General features: G+C 40.7%; 1 pseudogene across 1 annotated transcript; it reads right to left on the bottom strand.

Moving 5' to 3' along the window:
• Positions 1 to 208: 208 nt before the first annotated feature.
• LOC144641750 (uncharacterized) lies at positions 209 to 7,718 on the bottom strand (annotated as a pseudogene). Its single transcript, XR_013568616.1, has 7 exons — positions 7,394 to 7,718; positions 6,135 to 6,441; positions 4,660 to 4,719; positions 3,764 to 3,949; positions 2,782 to 3,096; positions 1,809 to 2,240; positions 209 to 822 (listed from the first exon to the last, which is right to left on the bottom strand). The product of XR_013568616.1 is annotated as an uncharacterized LOC144641750 (transcript).
• Between the last annotated feature and the right edge of the window lie 1,158 nt (positions 7,719 to 8,876).

Raw genomic sequence — 8,876 nt, 5'->3', positions numbered from 1 at the left:
TTACAGAAATCCAAGTGTTAACTCTTCTCGGTCACTATCCCCGTCCCCTCCTCCCCCCTCGCCTATAGGACTATCTGTCTGCTAAACAAAACAATGTCCTGGTTATCCCCCCTGGTGTAAGCTCTCGCCTCAACTGTTCGGTGTTTTTTTCTAACATCCTCTCAAGGCATTGGGAAAATATAAATAAATTGTAAATGCCAATGCAAAATGTAAAGTGCAGATACGAGAGGCCCCAACTTCCTGCACAATTAACTGAACTGTTATGTCAAATTTGTTTCTGTTCCCAACACATTGACGATATTCTGAAAAAAATGCCCAAGAAAATTTGACTGCCTGAAAATTTTTCTTTTACCTCACAACTTTAATTAATTAACTTCTATTGTCTATTTTCAGTTTTTATACCTTTTATTACATATTTGCTTGACTTAATAATGACCTTAAGTCACCGTCGAAACGTCGTCGTCTTTCTTAAATTTTTAAACGGAGTTTAAGATGTTTTATCGAATATCTTATCGCAAATTTTTATTGTAAAGTATTGACGAAATTCTCATGTTATAGTTACGTTAAGCTTACAGACTAGTAAATGAGAAATTCATCTTTTTAGTTGATAATTCTGAATGTATGTAAAGTTTTTTTGTAAGTTCATATCGAAACTTTTTTTCACATTGCAGTTCTAAGCCACCCAAAACTTAACCCCTTACGAACAAGTTACGTTAGCCCAAGGCTAATAATTATTAACATCAAGATGATTGCATACTGGTCGATGGTCCTACAGCACATTGATCGTTCTTTTTACACCCGTTGAATCCTCGTCTTGGTTCACTAGAAGGAAAACAATTTATGACTAAGTTTAAACATGCATAATTAAGTACAAGAATATATGACCCCGCTTCTAGCGTACCAAATTACGTCTTCATCCAACAGGAAATTCCATCTGCTATCCGGCAATCCTACTTTTTCATGTCACTGACACGATCTCCCACTCTAAACTGTATACATTATTGCTAGATTTTTAAAAAATATTATACACTCATTTTTTTTAAGTAAGAAAAACGAAAAGAAATAACAATTTTCGCACCAAAAACACGGCTACTGCACCTTGCATGTAGAATTTCTTCCCCGCCAAAATGTAATACCTTGGCTCGACCAATCGCGCCTGATATTTTAGTATTAAACGGCGTACTAGAATTGCTTGATTAGCTTTATGTACAAACCACCAAATTTTGAAAATTTATGAAGGTGCTAAAGGCTGGTTCTCATATGATCGCCCCGATCGTCTCTGTCGCTTCTGTCGTTTGCAAAGTCTGAGTTGATTGGAGCAAGCAAACTTTTTGAAGCGACAGAGGCGACAGAGACGATCGGGGCGATCATATGAGAACCAGCCTTAAGATGTTCATCGATATTTTATCACAGGCGTTGTGTATTGCTATCGCTGTGAACTTTTATGTTGAATTTGACGGACTATTTTCACTTTTATTTACCTTTTTCGATGCGGCCTTATAAAAGTGTCTCCGTACTGTTACAATAGCCCACGTTCAGATATATCGAGGCTTTCCGACTAAAAATGCAATTTTTTGAATATTCCTTTGTCTGTTAATTCCACAAGAGACTTGATTCAAAGAAAACAAAACCAAATATAGAAGTTTGACCAGAAAGCCTCGGTGCCATGTTTGAACTTTAATAGATCGAACGTGGACTATTTCAAGTGTAGTACATTTTTTTAACAATGAAACAAGCAATCTCGCTCCCTCTTTAGGTTTAGCATATGAGTAACTCTGGTCCTAAAATTTAAAATGAAGCAAACGTACCTCTGGATATTTCATTTCTAAACACTATGCCTGCATGAGCTCCGTTCTTGCTGAGATACACTTGAGCCTTCGTTCCATCATTCGCCGTCAGCGTGTGCACAAAGCCACTCTTGCCATGCGGCCCTTTGCTGACTGCTTGAACGGGCGTTGATTGATTCTCAACTTTGGCGCTCTTTTGTTGCGGTGCGTCCGGCGCCGTTGTAGCGGTTTTGGCGGGAATTTCAGCATCACTTGTTACGGATGACTTCTGTGTCTGCGGCAAGATCGTGACGTCAGTAGATGTAGCTTGTTTGGAGTTTGCTGTTTGAGATGCGGTCGAGGCTACCGTTTCAGCGGAAGCAGGCGGAGTCTCCATTGTGGAACTGGAAGTTTTTTCGTAACCCATAGGTTTTAAATTATCTTCAAGTGATGGAGACATCGTTGGCAGCGGACCTAATAAAAAATGCCATCGGTAAAGAAATAACTATCTATTTAGGTTTATCAGTGTACATGTGTCAAAACTGTGCGTTTAAGGGGCTTTGCTACGGATTTTAACAGATTTTTTTCAACAACCCATTTGAATGTTGTAGAAAATCTAAAAATATGGTCCATTGTTATTACCAATTGCTATTAGGGCGCTGAAAATGTTAACAAGCGTCTTTGGTTAGGAATGGCTAGGATGGAAATGGATAACAACTTGAAAAATTGAGGCTAAACGCTTAAAGTTGTTTTTGTGCGTCTTAAAAAAATCGATATTTATAGCCGTGGTTTGATTTTGATCCACAAATTAATGTTATATCTTTCTTTAAACGTTCAAAGATGATGTTTTTCATGGGCTAAGTTGCCTCACTAATTTCAGAACAGTTTGGACCAAAATTCCGTGAAATCCCCGTGACATAGGCCAGTGAGACTCATTAGTACGTTATTCACGTTAATAACGTAATCAACAGTCAATAAAAAGTAGTTGCAGATAAGTTTAAATGCTGACTCACACCTCCTTCAGGGGGAACATTCCTTATAAAATCTGCAAAGACACCCTCGTTTCCAGTTGGCCTGTACCGCGCAACTGTTATGAAGCCATACCGCTTACTGACCGCGGTCCCAACTCCTACTTCAGCGGTGTTGGCCCAAATCAACTGACTGAAGTGCTTGTATGGTGCTTTCGCGGACTTTGGACCTCCTTTATCAAAGTCATAGTTTTTCACCTCATCATACCAGCGTTGTACCATCTCTCGACAATTCACACAGTTGTCAATCATAGCGCCCTGACATTTTGGAACAGCGGGTTGAAAATATGCTAAGTTCTCACCTAAATAGAAAGAGAGATTTTTGTCAGCCTGAGGCTGTGATGTTTTTTTTGCAAATCCTCGTAGGAGCACCTCGAAGTACCTCCAAAAAGCAGAGAAAGCACTAGCATTTTTAAATATTGTCTCACACGTCTTATTGGACTATTGTTTTTGGGATGCGCCATTTTACTTACGACGCCTATGCCGAGAACCGGAGCGAGCTCAACAAGCAAATCACGGAACAAATTTCAGCGACTGTCTTGCATAATGATTATATAAAAATCAGCAGAAACTAAGCGTTTATGCGGCGCCCGATTTTGTGTGTTTGCTTTTGGTATCAGGGGTGCTATATGGCGGAATAATATTTTCCTTTCTATCTTCTCTCTTATTTCTCTATTTCAGCAGAGGTCAATTTTGGTGCAGTTATGAATAAATGAATCATCGTGAAAAATTTAATGCCTAAAACAATAAGTGTTTTTTGCTAAATTATTCGCTTAATAAGAAGAACTTGCGTTATGTAGTAAAACTCAGTCTGAAATGGTTATAATCGTTAAGGTTATAGGTTTTTAAATTTCCACTGAAACCGAATATTTATTCGACAATTTACTTTAAATGCTTAAATTTCACGCAATTAAGACTTTTTCACTTGCATTATAGCAGAGTTTAATTGAGTGCCATTTTTTCTCTTACCCATCTTTCGGTTTTGTATAGCAACTTCGTCGTGTTGTAACGAGTCTGTAGACGCCAGTTGATCGGCCCAGTTCTGCGCGCCTTCGGCTAGCTCACGTGACCACATTAGCGGGGGAACACCATGTTTGGCCCTGTAGTTGTTATGAGCATCGAGACAATCTTGTGAAAATGGATCCAGCGAGCCTCCTAAAATAGATTAAGGTAGTTTAACAACCATTTTGATGATAATGATGATGATGATGATGCATTTATGTAGCGCATTTTCCACATGTATATATATGTTCAAATGCACTGTGTACATACTGTAATTTACCACACTCAAAGGCCAGAGCACAGCACCACAACACCGGAAGCTTCGTGCCCTACTCTTTGGAATAATTTGGTAAAATATTCTCTGAGGTTAATGTGATGTCTTGACACAAATTATTGGGTCGACCATTTCAACAAACAGAAACGAAATCAGAAACAAAAACAGAAAGCAAAGAAACAACTTTAATACAAACACATAGATTTTAAGGTCATGTTTATGTTTATTACAAACAAGGGTTGGTTTAATCGAGAACTGATTAACACTAATTATAATCCAAGATTAAAACTTGACCGAGGTTATAATTTATCTTGTATAAAAGTATATTAATTTGGTAATATTTTGTGGTGTTTGAGGTTAATCGACGCCAAAATTGGAGAAAAGAAAAGGGGCCAGCTTTTGTCCCTAGTGATGCTGTCAGATGACATGATTGATTTAAAACGGAACTGCTTCTCATGCAGAAAGGGTACCACCACTTATTGTCGCTTCATGCTACAGAGACCAGGAAAGGTCTGGCATTGTGGGCCATATTGGTCCGAGCAGATCTAGACCGTAAGGCATTCCTTTACAGAGAGTATCAACAACATACCATTGTCGCCTGCGGCGTCTGAGTTAATGACTATCACTGGAGCCTTTCCATTTGCTGAATCTGTTAAATAACATATAGACAGAGCGCGTACAGTCAACTCTCGTTCGGACACGCTTGGGGCGGCGTTTTGTGTCCGTTATAGCGAGAGTCCGCAATACAGTCAACTCTCGCCTTGCGGACACCCCGCTATTGCGGACATTCGCTATTACGGACAAAATCCAGATCCCCGGCGAAAGAGTTTTAACTGGAAATAACTCCCGTTATTACGGACTCTCGTTATAACGGACACAAAACGACGCCCCGAGCGTGTCCGCTATAACGAGAGTTGACTGTAGCTGGAGTCATTTCCAGTTAAAACTCTTTCGCCGGGGATCTGAATTTTGTCCGTAATAGCGAATGTCCGCAATAGCGGGGTGTCCGCAAGGCGAGAGTTGACTGTACAATGCAGTTAGAAATGAAAGCAATTTCTTTAAAAGCAATACTGTCTATATACGATATTTGCATTCTCTTTGACCCTAATTCGTATTTTGTGTTTAGCCCAAACGGTTTCTCCATGTCAACCGTCTACATTGCGCCATGGGACGCATAAGGCTTCATTCTTTTTTTGTTCCGATTTCTGCAGTCATAAATGGAGTCTGAGGGGGACACTTGTCCTCTGCAGACTTGCCATACCCCCTATTTGCCAGCTTGTTCAAGGTTCCTGCAAGGCCTTCACAACTACCGTCCCGGACCCTAGGTCCAACTTTAGGGACGGGTCATTATTTATCGTCTGGGGGGGGGGGGGAGCGGAGGATTTTTTTGGGGGGGGATCACTTGAATTATAAATGAACAGAAGGGGGGATCAGTCGTAACTGAGAGCCCAAAAGGGCACGAAAGTATCAATAGTAGTGAGAGGGGATCACTTCATGGAATAACGTTGAAAGTGGGGATCACCTAAATACTATGTTTATCCCAAAATCTTCCGCTCCCCCCCAGGCGATAAATAATGACCGGTCCCTTACTTCCCCTGACAGGCAGTCCCCTACTCCAATGTTGTCCACCTTTCACAAACGATTATTGTCTGAAGTAGTCCAAAAATTGAGAACCGGCCGCCGCCATCTTGGAGTAACTTAGCAGCTTGGCGATGTATGCGTGACGTCAATGAGCTCAACTTTTACTCTCTCTAGCAGTTTACTTTGTGGAAAATGATGCTGTACAAAGAGGCATTTCGAAAAGCAAGCCAATACAAAATTAACAAGGAGGGTCAAGTATTTTATAAACAATGATGAAACTTCCTGCCAAACTTCAGATTCAGCTCTTTGACGTCACACATACATCGCCAGGCTGCTAATTTACTCCAAGATGGCGGTGGCCGGTTCTCGATTTTTGGACTACTTCAGACAAGGATTTCAAAGGGTCTGTTTAATCTTTGGACAGAACTTCTCATTTAACAATTAGAAATGCAATCAATATTGTTCCTTAAGCGCAACGTTTACCTTGAACAACATGCCCCACTCCACTGTTTCCATTGTGCACCAAAATCGCTCTTCCTGTCGCTTGTACAACACCCTCCTCTTTCTCGGAATCCACTGTCCCAAGTCCAGCTTTACTGGCTGCCTTATTGACTAACGTACGATACCAATGAAGCCCTTACTTGAGGGTTTTGTGGTGTGGCTTGTTGGGGGAGAGTTTTGTGCAGAATGAGGTTTTTCAATGCACCTGGCTCACCAGCGGGAGCTTTCTGAACAGAGTGGTGGTTTTTATGAGGTGTGGAATGGTGTTTGGCTGGCTTGTGGTGATGTGCTGTGGATTTCCAATGTTTGGAAGTATAATTAGAAATGATTGAGAGCACCTTTTCTCGCAGTGATCATAAACACTCACGGCCTAGGCGAAGCTATGGTATGGGCGGCATGATCAGGCAAGTCAGAAAAACGCACGATATAGATATATTAAATAGGTACGCGTCTCGCCGAAGGGGAGGTGGGTGGGTAAAAACGCGGATGCCTTACGACTGCGGCGCGTAACTTCTCAGTCAAAAGAGACAAAAAGCCTTAATTTGCTTATGTAGGCAAATGAGGCGCGTGAATATTCGAGGGTAATTAGGCCTTTTTCACTTGGGCGCTGGGAGCGTGTTTAGTTGGCATTTCGTGCGGGCTTGTTTTGCCGATATTTTAGCAGTGAAAATATAACCACATTAAGGGATAACTCCGATCGGAGTATGACTCCGACCATTAAACTTTATGGTCACAGGTATTAGGGTTTTATCCACAGGCCGTTAAAACAATATCAATTTACAGAAGTTAGACCTTGGAAGCGAAAGGTTTAATAAGTGGCGTGTCAAAATATGGTTATTTTGTAATAAGAATAAAGGCGTGCTTCAGGCTGTTTTGACCTCGTTTAAGTTATGTTAAATAGGGGCATTTTATTTAATGGCTTCTTGAATTTGTTTTTTTATAACAACAGGTTTCTTACGTTCAGGCTTCTTGTCTGCCTCTAGCTGGTACATTAATTTCTGAGGTTGACAAATGTGCTATTACTAGGATTTTTAACTTTAAAGACCTTATTAAGACCTTAGATAAAAATAATGAGCACATTTTAATTCAGTGTAAAGTAGTCTTCTGCGTTGGTCTTAAAAGAAGCAAAGCGTCTCAAAGAACATGTCTTGTTTTCTATTTTCAAAATACTCTAACGAATACGTAACCTTGATGTTCCAAAAACAAAGTTCTCAAAATAAGGTCAATTGTAAACAACATACCTTCTTGATTGGGCGACACGAAGCCCAAGAGAATCACACACGCGAAGCAGAACAGATAAGCTTTCATCTCAAGAAAACGCTGTAGCCAGCAAATCTTCCCTTGAAGTTTTCAGTTAGTATTTGCAAGCAAGTCACACACTCTCGCACGGATCAACCTCGTCTGACACCAATCTCATTATTTATTACCCAGATCACTTATGACCGATTGTTTTTCCTACATATGGCATAGTGTGATAAGTTGAATGCGCGAGCGAGTGCACACTTCCTGTAAAAGAATTTATTGCTGTCATGGGCAAATGTGGGAAAAAAGTAAAAAGCAGTGATGCTGAGGAGTTGTGTTTTAATTTTTTTCTTTGTGGATCGCAAGCGAATTGTTTTGAGCCAAAGCCGTAACAACAGTCCTATTACTGAACAGGTACCATTCGCAACAGGTACCAGAAAACGGAGTATCTAACGACCCATGTCGACTTTGCTCGTAGTTTAATTTCAAACCTTAGGCTGCAGGACCATTTCCACACTTAACCTAAATGTACTTACAGTGAACAAAACTCTGTGTTATAGGTCTATGATCAAAGATTATCAAATATTGGTCACATAATATAACAACTTAACCGTTTCGTACTGTATATATAATCCTTATGACGGGTCGGCCGATTACCGCATTGGCGCGCAAATTTGCCAATAAAACTAACTGGTGGATGAAGACTATTGATGGGAGAAGCAGTGGTCAGTGAGTCAGGCTCCAGATCTATGGATCAGTCATCTGCAGCAAAAAAAAAAAAAAAAAAAAAAAAAATATTCTTATTTTTTCATATTTCTGTCGTTTACCGCGGTCAACGACACCTTGTCTGTCTGATCTTGCAGTGGCGCCTTTTTCTAAACAAGTTTTAAAAGTGCACGTGAACCGTTAGCACAAACTAGTGATAGATATGCTGGAGCAACATGTATCCACATGATGAACCAGCAACCCATCAATAGTCGCTTGACAAAAACACACACAAATCATAAATACTCTCAGGCTGTACGGGTCAATTGACCTGAAACTGGAACAAGACTTTTTCACGTGAAAAGCAGCTATTAGAAGCAGTTTTATACAGAAAGTGGAAAAGCCTAGGCATTGGAGAAATTTGAGCTTCAAACGCAGTTGTTGATAAATTACAATAATGCATTTGATAATTTTGAAATCACAGTCAGCATGATGTAATTGTGACAATTACAAGACCAACAGAGGCGAATGGTTAGTGCGCCGGACTGCGGATCGAGCGGTCCGTCCGGGTTCGAACCCGTTGGGGGCACTGGGTTGTGTTCTTAGTCAAGACAATTTGCTCTCTTGGTGCCTCTCTCCATCCAAGTGTACAAATGGGTACCGACGAATTTACTGGTGGGGGTGGAAGGGGGGGGGGGGGGGGAGGTAACCCTGCGATGGCTAGCATTTCATCCAGGGGAAGTAGAAATACTCCCAGCCGCTTAATGCAACAGAAAC

Source organism: Oculina patagonica, chromosome 2 (assembly GCF_052425735.1).
Source record: "Oculina patagonica isolate OP01 chromosome 2, crgOcupat, whole genome shotgun sequence".
Taxonomy (NCBI): Eukaryota; Metazoa; Cnidaria; class Anthozoa; order Scleractinia; family Oculinidae; genus Oculina; species Oculina patagonica.
The sequence above is the reverse complement of the archived record's forward strand: the minus strand, read 5'-3'. Positions and strand labels throughout refer to the sequence as shown.